At 33.0% G+C, this 15,789-nt stretch overlaps 1 protein-coding gene across 2 annotated transcripts in view; it reads right to left on the bottom strand.

Annotated features, from left to right (window-relative positions):
• The window catches only part of LOC129229529 (elongation of very long chain fatty acids protein 7-like), a 60,276-nt gene that overhangs the window by 43,957 nt on the left and 530 nt on the right, over nucleotides 1–15,789 (bottom strand). The window contains exon 1 of one of the 2 annotated variants that reach the window (XM_054863850.1): nucleotides 15,217–15,241. The exons of the other annotated variant lie outside the window; for it this stretch is intronic. The gene's annotated coding sequence lies outside the window, so the exon portion shown is untranslated. Of the gene's footprint in view, nucleotides 1–15,216; nucleotides 15,242–15,789 lie in introns of those variants that run through there. 2 annotated transcript variants of the gene reach the window in all.

The following is a 15,789-nucleotide window of genomic DNA, read 5'->3' as shown; positions in this document are numbered from 1 at the left end:
AGAAATGTATTAAAATGCACACACAATTTTACTTTCAAAAGCGATTTTCTCAAAACGTCAATTTGAAAAACTCGTGTTTCCTTTTCTAGAAAACTAAATTACATATTGAATAAAATTTACAATTTTACAATAAATTACATATTACTTTGAAATTTTCACTATATTTTATTGATATGTTCATAATGGGGTTGTTTCCAAGTCAAATTTACTACTTTTAGTCACTGAAGTTGATAGAATGAGCAGAGAAAAATAACATGGAGCGAGAAAAAAAATCTTATTTTCAAAATGTTTAATTTTTAATTAATTTTTAACCCCTTCAGTCGGAATTATGAAATACTTGACCAAAAATGTTTATATTTGGTACACAATATACTATGGTAAAGGGTATTTTATAGACAAAGTTTAAGGTTTGTAGGAGAAAAATTAAAAGAGATATGGCACGCCCAATATTCCGAACTTATATTTTTGAAATTAATATTTCACATTAAAAAACGATAAAATATCGAACAAATTTCATTATAAAATGTTGTTTAAACAATAATAAAACATAATATAATCGTTTGAAACGATTAATTAAAAATTATATATTTTTTTTAAAATCAAGAAAAAAACCCCTCGCTTTTCGGGTGAGAGTCCATGGTTGGAAAAATGAGCCGCTCTCTATCTCCTAATCCTTATATGTCAGTGTTGTCAATCCCAAAACGAAAAATTATTTCACAGATTGTAGTAAGTAGAATGTAAAGAGTCAACTACAAAAAAAAAAGTAATTCAATCAATTATTAAATGATTAGCAGCTGTTTAAAGTGTATGTCCGGTATACCGGACACCAGGTCTGAAGGGGTTAAAATGTCCGATTTTTAAACAAGGCGTGGTCTTTATGACGTCGCAATTGATGAACTTTGGCACGTGATCCACTAGCACTGAATGCTTACGCTTGCTGTCTACGGTGTTTCCACATTATAATTCAGAAGCTCATTAATATTGCGCTCCACGCTTGCTATCAACCATATCGTTGCCAGTACATGTGAGTAAAGATGCGAATTAAATATTGCACTCTGCGCTAATGGCATCAGTGAATGGCATTTCATCACTCGTAATGTCATATACAGAAGCGTAAAAAACGAAATTGAACCTGCGTACCGATTGAAATAATGTTTGCAAAACGTCGAACTTGGTCAAATCATTTGAAAAAATGGTCAAATCCTATGTTTTTAAGCATGCTCTTTCAGAAAAAAAACCCTTAAAATTTCAGAAACGACCCCATTGAATTGAAGTGAAATTTATGCTTTTAGAAGTCACATTCTTTCATAAACAGTTTTTATGATCAAAAAAAAAAAAAAATTCCTTTAAAAAGTGCCTGTTGGTAAACATTTAATAAATTATAGAATAAACAGAATTGTTTTAAAATTTCACTTCCAGTAGACTCTTTGATATACCTTGAAAACACTGAAAGTTGTAAGTTCCTATCATTAAAACGTTTTGAGGATAAAATAATAGTTTAAAAAACTAAAAAAACACGTTTTCGTAGCAAAATGAACTAAAAATTGAAAAATAATCTTTGGATGATAGTAGTTGACCAATCACTTAATTTTAATGTAATACAAAAAAGCGTGGGGTGCTGTCTATTTACATTTTTGCTTGGACAACAAATGGAAGAAATTCAAGACAACTGATAAGAAGCCCCCCACGCTTTTTTGTTTTACATTAAAATTAAGTGATTGGTCAACTACTATCATCCAAAGATTATTTTTCACTTTTTAGTTCATTTTGCTACGAAAGCGTGTTTTTAGTTTTTTAAACTATTATTTTATTTTTTTCCTTTTCTTTAGACGGATGGCTCATGATAGCGTGGTTGCTGGGCGAGTTTAGTTATAAACAATAAAGTTGCTGAACTATTTTTACATTTGAAAGATATTATTTGATGTCTTTTGTTTATTTGGCGAAATATTTTAAATTGCAGTAGAAACCGCTTCACTCGCTAAATAGAGTTTTAAAGCAACTGTAAGCCCCCCATGCTTTTTGAAGGCTCACCTAAATTTTGGCATGAAATTAGTTAAAAACAATTATATTTCATGTTCTAAATTACATTTGAACAAATTTTGTCTGAAGCAGAAAAATTAAAAGTTTTTGTAGATATTTTTAAATAATTTTTGCGAGCATTTATTAATGTATTTATTTAAATTTTTCCTTTTTCACATTGTTGGATTTATGCCAAAATATTGATTAAAATTGGAGGAAACTAACAATTAAAAGAGTTAATTTGATTATAGAATATTGCATTGTCATCGGGTCTGAGGTCGCGTGCCAAATTTCAAAAGAATCCGATCGCAGGAAGTGGGCGAAATTCGAGATGCAAAATTCCGTTACAAGATACATACAGGTGAAGCTAATAAAAGTGAGTTAAAAACATAAAAAACGTTTAGAAATTTCACATTACTCGTATACAGGATACCTACTCCCCGTAAATACGTTACTTCCATTTTAGAAAAAGTTCGTGAGAAGGAAGAATCAGTATATGTCGGATCTCTTAATATTTGAAGAAATTATTTGGATACACCTCTCCCCCTCTATTCATTTTTTTCAAATTCAAAATGCATCGACATTTCTGTTAAAAATGCAGGGATGGTTCAGAAAACTTTTCATAACTCAAAAGACATACAATTCACGGTCTTCCAAATCCAAAATTTATTTTATAAGTTATCGAATATTAACAAATTATAAATGAAATATTTTTCTGGTTATCGAGAAATCAGTCACTGATTAGACAAAGTTATTGCTTTAAAAATTCACCGTACTTGTTTATTTTTTGAAAACATGGCACATGAAGTATAGATTGAAAACACCTCACTCATACCTTTCTATTTGCGACGTTTCTACTTTTATTCAAGACTAGCGGTATGCACAAGGCTTTGCCCGTAGTAGAAAATTAAAAGCTCTTTTTGTTCGCCTGTGTATTTACAAATAACGGATGATGAATTTCTCGCCGATTTGCTATGTTAATAATGCGCCCATAATACGATAATTTGCTCGTCCACGTTACGGTAATTTGCTCGGTAAAATGTTCTCAGAATTGGAATAGAAAAAGAACAAAATCGGGGGGTACGGCAGTGCCCCCGCCAAGTCGAGCGCAAAGCAAACACTGCCGTACCATCCTTTACTGGAACCATTTCGCCGCATTTTCAGACCCCTATTTGAGAACCTCTGGATGAGACCAGAACGCAGAAATTTTCGTCATCCAGCAAGCTATAATAACATACTTAAAATGCAAAATTTCAAATCTGTAGCTCATTTAGTTCCGAAGTTAAGCGAAAGCAAAGTTTCGCATTTATGACAATCACTCATTCATGATCATCAAAATAGAACTAGTACTTCCCATAAATTCAGAGAGGTGAAATTTGGTACAGAGTTAGGGTTTAATCCCACATAAAGGGAAAACTATAAAAACTAGGCTAATCGAAAATCTGGAGTGACCCTGATTAGAAAACACAAGAGCCCAATCAAACCATTAGAGATCGACATACCGCCTTTACAAAAAATATTCATCTTGGTGGCCGCTTCATTTGATGTCAAAAATCAAAAGTCTGAAGTATCTAATGAAGAACCCTCAGCTGGTCTCAGCTGTGTTAGAGATATGGTAATGCCCCCTTCTACTATTGGTACATAAAAAAATCGACTGTCATTGCAAAAGTCCAGCGTAGTGGGACACATCTTCTAATTTAATCTGGCTTAACTTTAATCTACTCGAACATTACACAAATTAAATGTTTCTACAGAAAGAAGTGAAATCCCACCAAAAACATTCTGTAAAAAACTAGCGAAGTCTCGATGGAGCTGCTTGTTTATCTCTAAAAAGTAATGAAATCTAGACAAAGTCATGACAAGTCTAAGGTTCCTTACGGGGATTTCTTTATTATAGTTAATGTTGTTTGACTTGGCCGTTAAAGGGTACACAAGGGTGCAAAACCAGGTGCTCCATGACACCATTGCACCAATCTGTCACCAGAACCGCTACCCATTGACGATGGAAAATTGCCACTTGGAAAACGTGTAAACAAAATTGACTTGTACCCACTAACGTATGAAGAATGTTTAACGGCCAAGTCACACAACATTAACTATAATAAAGAAATCGCCGTAAGGAACCTTAGACTTGTCATGACTTTGTCTAGATTTCATTACTTTTTAGAGATAAACAAGCAACTCCATCGAGACTTGGCTAGTTTTTTACAGAATGTTTTTCGTGGGATCGAATTTTCGAAAATCGCTTCGAAGTGCACACCCACATGCAACAAACTGATTTTGTGCCAAATTTCATAAAAATCGGCAGAACGGTCTAAAGGCTTTGCGCGTCACAGACATCCAGACAGATTTAGACATTCAGCTTTGGTAAAAATTACATCTTAATCTAGATTAAATGCCAATATTTCGTAGTTGAATGACAAATTAATCAATTTTTTGCTTTGCATGTCTCCTTCATTTACTTACACACTCTACTGAACCAATTTTTGCAAAACTTGGCAAAAAACTTGGCTTTAAAATAGTTTTATGAATGAAAAATATTCATACTGTACCTAAACACTTGTGGTCTTTAAAGGGTTAACGCACTCTTGCTACAAATATTTAGAGAAAGTCCTTCGAAACATCAACGAACTAAACCATCAATTTGAGCTCTACATCTGCTGCTGAATTATCACAAAGTTAACAAAAAAAAAAAAATCTAACATGATATGACTCTTACTGGTTGCTAGAGGGTTTCTGCATTCTGATTTCGACTTAATTACCCCAGATTTGGAGCGTTAACCAGCCAACCAGCGGAATCATTAAACATAAAAAAACAGCAAAAAAACTGACCGGAACTAGTTTCGTTTCGAGAGAAGCACGTGCTGGTTTCTTTACAATGTTTATTAGATGTGTCTGGAAAATATGTATGGGTTAATGCCAGCCCGTGTCTTCCTTTTCCGGACTGGAAGAAATTAGATTCAGAATCGCGTGTGAGAGGATTAAAAAACTCGTATGTTCATTTAATTCAAAACAGAAGTTCTCTGGTGCAAATATGTTTTTTTCGAAATTTTAAAAATTACTTTTTTCTAAAAGAGCATTCTTAAAACATAGGATTTGACCATCCTCTTATATATAATAGCCGATGATCGAGTAACCCGAGCGTTTCAACTATGAAACTCGCACCACGGCTTGATAATTTGATAATATGTTTTGGTAATGCAGGGAAAGGCTTTATCGTGACAAGGCTGAACTCGATCCAGCTATTTAAGGATCATTCCATGTCAAATCGCCTAAATTAAATAGTCGGCCATGCCGTCATGTCTCCGATTCTGCCCATTATTTTTTTACGAATAGATATCAAAAAAGTCTTTTTTTAGTTTTTTGAATAAAAATTAAGTTTGAGAATTTTTTCAAAAATTCGGTTTTTGATCCTTTTTTGGAGTCGCCGTTTTGGCATGAATTTAGAAAATCTCTAACTTCTTTACTTTTCAACTAATTAAGCTGAATTTGGTATCAATTTCAAGCTAATACTTTTCTCTTTCAGTGTGAATTGCCGAAAGTGTTCTGTGAATAGTTGGGTGCTGCCACTCTTTATCTGAAGTCAGTCTTTATGTTTTTTCAATTAGGAGTTCAAATAAGTCATATCTCCGGATTACCTACGATCTGCATCATTTTTTTCTGTAGCATATTTAAATCATTCCCTTGCTATGTAGGAAAAATAGAAGGGTTTTTGTTGTTTTGAAATAAAAATTAAGTTTGTTTTGCAGAAAGTACGTTTATTACTTTAAATCCCTTTTAAGCTTAAAAAAGGCCAAAAACTTTTCAGAACAATTAACACTGGACTCTCAAAGGATTTGTATCAACAGTTAATAGCTAAAAAGTTGTTTACTTTAGAAAATAATTGTGCAAATATCTCCCCTGTTTCAAACTTCACAAAAAACACTTATAATTGAAAGTGTACTAAATATTAAGAATAATAATTTGAATAGCATAAAAAATATTTCTAATGGAATTATTTTGCTTTTTTTTTGACATTAAAGGATGGGGGAAAATATTGCTAAAAGCTTTTCTTAGCATAAACTTGTTTGGATTACGTTGCACCAAACAATGAACTTCCACACGTACAGTAAGTACTCCACAACTCTAGATTTCTGTGATGAATATTATTTTTGCTTATTGAAGTATATTTTAAAAATGCCGTCGACATAAGCATGCCTTTCATTTCACATTTTATAATCGACGAAAGCTATGTGTCGATTAACTTTCAAAGCGAAAGAAGAAGGATGTGTATTGCATGAGCTTTGTAGGAACGGAAGATCATTGTCAGGTGTTACGTAATCCAAACAAGTTTAGGCTATGAAAACTTTTCAAGAGTAAAACCCCTCCTAACGGACACCCCTCAAAGGCGGACACCTCTCTTATGCGGACAATTTTTAATTCCTCAGTTCCAATGTATATAACATTATTAAACCCCTGTCCTGCGGACACCTCTCTATTGCGGACAAAAAAATTTGTCCCGTTAGTGTCCGCATTAGAGGGATTTTACTGTAATTCTTTTCTTCCATCTTTTACTATCAAAAAAAAAAAAAGCTAAATAGCGCCATTAGAAATATTTCTTTTCACTATTTTTCAAATTATTATTCTTAATATTTAGTACACTTTCAGCCAAAAGTGTTTTTTTTTTTTTTTGCGAAGTCTGAAACGGAATTTTTTGATTCTTTTCCAAAGTAAACAACTTTTTAGCAGATAACTACTGATACAAGTTCTTTGAAGGAACAGTATTAATTGTTCTGAAAAGTTTTTTGGCCTTTTTTAAGCTTAAAAGGGATTTAAAGTATTAGAAAACTTGTATTATCTGCAATATAAACTTTATTTTTTTATTTGAAAAAAAATACCCTTCTATTTTTTCTACAGAGCAAGAGAATGATTTAAATATACTACAAAAAAAAATTGATGCAGATCGTAGTAGGTACTTCGGAGATATGACTCATTTAATCTCCCAATTGAAAAATCATAAAAACTGACTTCAGATACAGAGTGGCAACACCCAACTATTCACAAAACACTTTCTGCCATTCACGCTGAAAGAGAAAAGTATTAGCTTGAAATTGATACCAAATTCAGCTTAATTAATTGAAAAATAAAGAAATTAGAGCGATTTCCTAAATTCATGCCAAAACGGTGACTCCGAAAAACGATCAAAAATCGAATTTTTGAAATAATTCTCCAAAGCGTAATTTTCATTCAAAAAAATCTAAAAAAATTAATTTGAGCTTTTCTCATAGATATCTATTCGTAAAAAAATAATAGAAAAAATCGCAGACATGACAGCACATGGCATTAGGCGATTTGACGTGAAATGACTCTTAAACTGCTTTACTGGTAAGACAGTGTCATTTCAGGGGAGTGAAGAAACGAAAAAAATGGTCAACGATGAACGCTACCTACTGGAGTTTAGGGTTAATCCACTGGAGTTAGGGTTACCATTTCAACTATCACCAAACAGGCAATGGCTTCGTTCAAATGTAGAAGCCATTTTCACCCGTCATACCTTTCTAGTTTTTGAAAATAGTTTGACTGAGTTTAGTATTTTTTAACAATTATTTTAATCGGTGAGCAGATAAAATTTCATTTTTTACGCTTCTGCACATGACATCACAAGTGATGAATTGCCATTCGCTGATGGCATTAGCGCAGAGCGCAATATTTGATTCACTTCTTTACTCATATGTAATGGCAACGATATGGTTGATAGCAAGCGTAGAGCGCAATATTTAATTTGCTTCTGAATTATCATAATCTGGAACCGCGGTAGACAGCAAGCGTAAACATTCAGTGCGCCAGTGGAATGTGCGCCAAAGTACATCACTTCAGATGTTATAAAGACCATGCCTTATTTGAAAAATCGAACACTTGAAACATTTAATTAAAAGTTAATTGTTAGAGAAATAAAAGTATTTTCTGGGTCCGTGTATTTTTTTTTCTTTGTCCATTCTTTCAACTTCAGTGACTAAAAGTAGTACTTTTGACTGAAGGGAACAACCCCATTGGATGGTTTGAGAATTCGCTTTGTCGTTAAATTAAAATGTATGGCTTAAAAGTATTATCATTATCGGGGAGAAAATGACAAGATAGATCAAGGTTTTTCAACCTTTTTTGGCTCGTGTCTCCTCCCCCCCCCCTCCCCACATGTCTACTATATTTATGCAGTGCGCCTGCTGCCTGTTTGTAAGCTTATGTCAATATACATTCATATTGACTACAGCTTACTGATTCCTAAATCTCATTATGTTTACTCTGCTTTTAGCACCACCTATCTAGTAGTATTTTAACTGTGTAGTAGCACTTGTAATGTATTCCAACGAAAAATTTCTCTGAGAATCAAAGAATGTGATGAAGCTATTTTCAAAAATTGATACTTTCGTATTGAAATATTTTGTTGTAAGGCAAAAAGTATTTTCGTTATTATTAAGTGATAAAGTTCTTGTTTTTAACATTTCAAATATTGAGACCTACTATTAAGTACAATGTTTATTTGTTTAATATTTTAAATGCTTTCTACAGTTGGTCTAGTGCATGCGGGGCAAAGTGAAATAGTTCATTTACTTATTCAATCTTTTGGTAAATCACTTATGCGCTGTCTAACCACGGATTGTATGGAAAGGCAAACATCCGGTTTACAGGCGGAAATGGAAGCATCTATTAGTTTTCAGGGATGTCAGATTTTGCAGATGTATGTTAGCCTCTAAATTAAGCAGAGTCTCATTCAAATGAGAGGATCGCGCGCATAAAATTTTTATTTTTCCCCTCATTCAGATGGAGTCGCCCCAACTGGATGTTTGCCAATTCCATACAATCCGTGGTCAAACGGTATTCATTTATTAGTTATTTTATTTACATTCCTTCGTTCAAAAATTCTCTATTCATTTCTTCACTTATTTTCTTATTCATAATTTTATTCACTTTTATATATGAGAAAAAATAATGAAAATTTAGCCTCATGGAAAAAGGAGAAAAAAGAATTAGATTTTATAAAACTGAACGGTTTATTTTTAAATTGCTTTGTAATAAACATCAGCATTTTAAATGTTAAAAATCAAAATATCATACATCTATTATTTCCTTGCCATATAGGTATATATATATATTCCATTTCATCCTTAAAAACTCTTTCCATGGAAGTTCACTATTTTTACGATCTTTACTGATTTTGTGTTTTCACTCCTCTAAAAAAACGTTAAGTATGTTCACATCTTGAAAGAAAAAAAATCCAAAAGTGTCTCTGCACACTATGATAAGGCAGCAATGGCGCGCACAGGCTTTCCAAGGCCGAAAGCCTCTCTCATATCATACCCTAATGCGCCGTCAAGCATATTGACTTGATTTTATAGATTTCCGAGAACGAAAAAACAGTAAAAAAATAAACTATTGATAAAATAATCAGCATTATTTAATGAAATATACTTAAATAAAAAACCATAGAGCAAAATAATTTACATTTTACTTCTTATAGTTAAAAATGGATTCAAGTTCATGGAATCTCATTTAAATTTATAATTACACTAGGAATAAAACTAGAAACATGTTTATTACAGCGTATTCATTTTTAATCACTATTCTGCTTCTTATAGACAGTTGATTATAGGAACAGTGCACAATATTTTATAAAATCTTTTAACATGAGGTTTTTATTTTTTCACTTATTAGAACCGAAATTGTTGCTTTTGTTTGAAACTATTCTACGTAAAAAATACATATCATCGTAATCAATCGCGGAAGAAAGCAAGACTTTTGGGAGAGCTCCGGACCCCCTGGACCCCTCCCTAGGTGTACGCCACTGAGGTAATATGGCTATTTTCTAGAGTTTCACCAATATTCCCAAAAATATTTAGTTCCTCTCATTTCTTTATCAGCGTTGCAGAGTTCTAAAAGAAAATGATCGGCGCCCCCTGAGAGGTGAGGTCGCACACGATACCCCTCGTTTTCGCTTCCAGGAGGCCCCCACATTCTTTTGGGTTTGTAATCAAGTGATCAGGAAATGAGAACAACTGTCTCTCATACGAGCTGTTAAGTTTTCGAGAAATATCTTTGGGAAATTAGTTTACAGTTACGTTGCACGTCCACTTTTTCTTCAAATCTTATTTTTTTAAATAATTTAGTTATGCATGGACTTCATATCGTTTCAATATAATTTTATTTAGAACCAATACAGATTTTTTTTTTTGAATCAGTCATAAGAATGAAAAGGTGAACTCTCGAAACTTTCTGTGTGCATTATAGCCGTTCTGAATAACAAAGTTTTGTCTCAAAATAAATAAATAAATAAATGAATAAATAAAATAATAATAAATAAATAAAATAATAAATAAATTTCATATACCCCTGCGAAATATATATACATATTTAAGTGTAAGTTGTACAATATTTCTATCGATTCATTTAAAATTAAATTTTTATTTATTAACTACATTTTGAAGAAACTAGTTGGACCTGCGCAGAATCGTTATTCCTTTGAATAACGATAATGTAAGACATTTTACAAAAAACAAAATAAAATAAAATTCAAGAATCCACTCCTATTTATTTTCGATCATAGACTGCTCTTATGAAACATTTATCTAAATTTCATAAAATTTTAAGCATAAGCACTAAATTGCAAGTTTAGTGCAACGAAACTGCAAAACTAAAAAACAGAACAAATTTATATCAGTGAGGGACTGAAACGTGGGTTAGTTTTATTTTGATCGACAAATCGAAGTTTTCAAGTTTATGCCCGAAAGTTATCCGTTTGAACGAAAATTTATTTTGCAACTCAATTTTGTAGTGTTACTTGCACTCTCTCATGGAATGCAAATATTAAAACAATTAGAAAAACAAGAATTTCTAAACTAACAGCACGAAACCAAGAACAATCGATTTGGTTTGCAAATGCAAACCAATTAGCAAATTTCCAAAAAAAATACTTGCACGGAATTTGTTAAAAGTAAACCTAGATCCAGAGCTGCTATTTTTGGAAAATCTAAAATCGTTTGAAGTGGGGGGGGGGGGGACACATATTTAAACACAGTGACGAATTGTCAACAGTATAAAGAACAAAAACAACGATACTTAACAAATTTCAAATATGGTACAGAAAACATTAATACGGAATAATTCTTTTCTCCTCGAGTTTTCGGCAGTTTTTACGCTTTTTTGCCGAAGATTTAATGACTGGATCAGCGTCGCGATCTAAAAACCGATCTATCTTTACACCATACAACTTTTGAAGAGCGATGCTTGTTACGCAGAGACTGTCAGCACACGTGTAGAAGTTTTGTTTTCTGCACTTACCGATTTAATTTTAATGCAGTTATGTTTTTTCTCTAGAATTATAAATTAAAAGACGGAAAATCGTAATTTTTGGACCCGCTTTCGTAGCGTCGTAGTTTGAAGCTGTAATTCGTAGAAACTACGATTTTTTCGTAGCAGTTGGCAGCTCTGCCTATATATTAAGAGAAAAACCACGATTTTACGTTTTCCCGCTTGGTACATTTTTTATCACTAGTCCAACAGATTACGTAAATTCGGGGTACTCCGGTAATCTAATACAGTGGACGCCGTTTAGTTGAATCAGTGTTTAATTGAATCAAACACTTTAACGAATCAAATCAAACACAGATCAAAAATTCAGTTTTATTGGATCAGCCGCTTTACGGAACCAAAACTGTTTAGAACAAACTTGATTCAAATAAGCGGTGGCCACTGTACAAGGAACCAATATGTGTCACAATATGAAGTATCAAATTACTAAATACAATTTTTGCACTTGAAAAATAATTAGTATGTGCGGCGGGTATGACCGTATGGTCACGTCTACAACAAGTCATTATTTTTTAAATACCAGAAAACTATTCACAAAGTTGATACTTCATATCGTGAAATCGTTCCTTGTAATGGAATGCATAGAAATAGGAGCCAAAGTTTAAAATTCCGTGAATAAAGTGCAAAATATATGTGTAAAATGGCGCATCCATGAAAATTGAGCAACATACAGTAGATGCAGTTGTAAAATAAGTAAAATACACCTCACATAAAACCTAATTCGTAAAATAACAAGGGAAAGCTTATTTTACTGAAATTTATGAAATTCATTTTTTAAACTATCATTTACAATTACGCTACAAGCGGAAGGTTTAATTTTTTTTAAACCTAGGTTTTTCTAAATTTCAATTTGAAGTTTCTTCTAAATTTCAATTTTATTAAGCGGAGCATCTTTAGTTGAAGGGTCATCTACAAATAATGTCACGTATTGAAGGAACGGGGGGGGGGGGGGGCGTGAAACTGTGGCACGGGGGGAGGGGTGACAAAAAGTGTGACATCACTCATTTTCTTACAAACAATATGAATTACGTAATCTAGCATGACATGTGACAGGGGTGAAGGAGTGTGACATTTTGTAACAAAAGGAGGGGGGTGTCGAATATGATGAAAAAAGCATCACTTATGGGCAACCACCAACTATTTTCTACTATCTAGAGTACACAGTATATAACATCTGTGCGATTTTTTCACCGACCGAAACTAAAAAGTACCCTTAATTTCTAAACATTGTTTTTAATAATGTCGCTAATTATGTTTCCATGTTGGAATTTCCACAAACTGTCCCCCCCCCCAATTAACAATGTAGTGCTATTGAGAATACAATGCTCTCTGATCAAAGATTAATGACTTCAGAGACATCAAAATGTATTTTGCATTTAGCGGCTATTATCTTTGCAAAAATCAACATTATAAGGAAAAAAGGTTTTATATTCCATAAACTTTTAAAATGATCTTTCTGGGAAAAAAAGGGGGGGGGGGGATTATTTTTAGAAAATTAAAATACCGTAATTGAAAGACATAATTTAACATTTCGGATTTCTAAAACGTCATTTCAACTTAGGTTTATTAAAATTATGAAAGTATGCAATAAGGGATAGATACCGCGCTGCATTCAAGATACAGTAGAGTTGCCAGAACTTTCTCCTTAGAGGATGAGGTACAAGAAAATTTTCTCAATCAGAGGTAATAAGTCTAAGTCTGCAATAAGTCTTTAAATGTATGCTGACATATTAGAAATGGCAATATGTTTTAAAAGGAAAGGAAAAACAAAGTACGATTTCTTTCAGAGATTAACTAATGTAAACACAAATTCATAAACATTACAAGAAAGTATCAATACCCTAAAACATCCGACGTATTCAACTACTAATTGAAATGCATTTGTTTTTGAAAGGAAACAAGTTTCAGTAAAGGGACTTCCTAAAGCTGACCAAAATTAGAATTACTTTTAGGATTTTATCAGTATGTTTCTGTGAAAGACGAAAATTGGAGAATGTCAACATTCACCGGTGATTTACAGAAATTATTCGGACTTTCACCGATGTTTTTGCTATGTGAATTTTGAGAATCACTGGCAAATGTCGGCATTTATCAACTTTCGGTCTTCGACAGAAACAGATTTTGAAATATTCTAAGATTCAAAGACACGAAAATTAAACTTTTCGGATTCCTAAAATGACGTTTAAAGTAAGGTGTCTAAAAACAAAATTAGGATGATTTCTAGTAAACTAATGAGAACACTAAAAACATAAGTCATAAAAAGTATTTCATGATCTTTTATGACGTTTCAAGTCAGACTTGTAATAATCATATAAACATACAAAGGGCCGATGATGCAAAACATGCATAATATTTGCTATCTGAAGGAAATTTCTGTCTTTTAGAAAATTCTCTAACAGCCTCTTATGTATCTTAAAATATATGCCACGATTATGAAACTGGCACGTCATCTTAAATTTCTTCTCGGGAGAGAGTGGGGGAGGTAAGATTTAATGTTATTCACTTGAAAAAAGAAATACATTCTGACCTTCCCCGGTAATTTACCACAAATATTGGGTCTTTCGCCGACGTCTTTGTATGCGAATGTTGATATTCACTGGCTAATGTCGACATTTACCAGATTTCGGACTTTTACGATAACATATCGCACTCCGGCAAGGAAAGTGGCAACGCAAAATTTTGAAAAAACGTACTAACTATCCATTATTGAAATTTCATTATGTAAAAGAAAGTTAAACAAACTAACCAGTAAACATCACATTATAATTTTTTTGTGCGTATTATAATATTTACGAATAAATCACGTAAAACTGTACTATTGCGTAAAACCTTGATTTTAACTTTCATTGTAAAGGTGCGATGCGTCTTCTGGAGAACTATATCAGCCTCTTATGATGCAGACATGTTATTTTAAATTTATTCACGGGATGGAGTGGGGAGGGGGGGGATTCAATATGTATTGCACTTTTAAAAAGCAAAATACATGGACACATGTTTCCATGAAAGATTGAAGGGGGAAAATGTTACATATCGGACGAACCCCCAATGTTATAAATAAGTTTTATCGAAAATGGTCGTAAAATGCAATTATTTTCCGACTCCATCCAACTTTCATAACCGATCCCCGCGAAATTTTAAAACACTTCAAGAGATTATATTATCCCGTTCTTCAATAGAAATGCACATACAAATTCAAGTCAGTTTTAATTATACTTGAATTAAAAGTAACATCAACTGTTTTAGCAAAATTTAAATACTTAAGAATATCTCCAGGAATGTTTAGAACATAAGATAAACCAATAGGAAAATAACCAGTATGTATCGCCGCGTCACAGTCGGTTGTTGCACCGAAAAGTTTACCGTGGACAGGTTTTTATCATGAATTAAATTTGGTCAGAGTCTCTGAGAATGATTGAGGTTGTTCCAAGGTACAGATATAAATACACTGCGTTTCTCAAAACCAGGAGGCAGGGGCAACTCGAACTTAAATTTTTGGAAGGATGGAAATTTTCAATGTGCCAAATGGAACTTCAAATTTTGATGGCTGATAAAATTCGGGTATTCACATTGCACATATAAGTAAATCAAATGAAAAGAGACATTTAGGCACAAAAAATACATTATTACACTTAATTATGCTCCGAATTTGTCGAATCGTCAGGCAAAATTTAGAATGGTATGGACATTTTTGGGGAGATCATAGTGACCTCCCGTGACCTCCTATTGAGGTGCCCCTTGACCGGGTAATTATCCTCTTGGGCCCCTTAAATAACAGACATGCTCAGAAGTTTACCTTCGCTGGCCTCCCCATGTGCATACCAAATATAGAAATTAGAGAGCGAGTTTGCTTATCGGCTGGTTTCTTGAAATTCGCGGAGTTTACAGTGGACAGGTTTTTATCATGACTTAAATTTAGTCAAAATCTGACATTGCTGACTGTTGTTCCAAGGTATACGACTACATTACGTTTCTCAAAACCAGGAGCAGGGGCGACCTGAACTTAATTTTTCGGAATTGTGGAAATTCTCAATGGGCCAAATGGAACTCTAAATTTTGCTGAGTAACAAAATTTGGGTATGCACATAGCACACATAAGTGCATTAAGGTGGTTCAAAAACACATGCAAAAAAAAAAAAAAAAAAAAGTTTCTCCTAAATAGCAGGACACTTCTCGATATTTTTAGACTTGCGGATAGTAATAACTGGAATAACTTATTTCTTATAAACTGAAATAGGGTGCTCAACCCCCCTCCCCCAAACTTCAAACGTATGGGATTGGAGGTTAAAAAAATACATTGAACTGAAAAAACAATTATGCATATTGTAGTATACAGTAGTAATATTCATATACATTGCAATCAAATAATTATTTACAAAAAAAAAAAAAAAAAAAAAAAAGCTGGGGAAATTAAATGTTCCTAAATTTTTG

The sequence above is a fragment of the Uloborus diversus genome, chromosome 9 (assembly GCF_026930045.1).
Source record: "Uloborus diversus isolate 005 chromosome 9, Udiv.v.3.1, whole genome shotgun sequence".
Classification (NCBI taxonomy): domain Eukaryota; kingdom Metazoa; phylum Arthropoda; class Arachnida; order Araneae; family Uloboridae; genus Uloborus; species Uloborus diversus.
The sequence above is the reverse complement of the archived record's forward strand: the minus strand, read 5'-3'. Positions and strand labels throughout refer to the sequence as shown.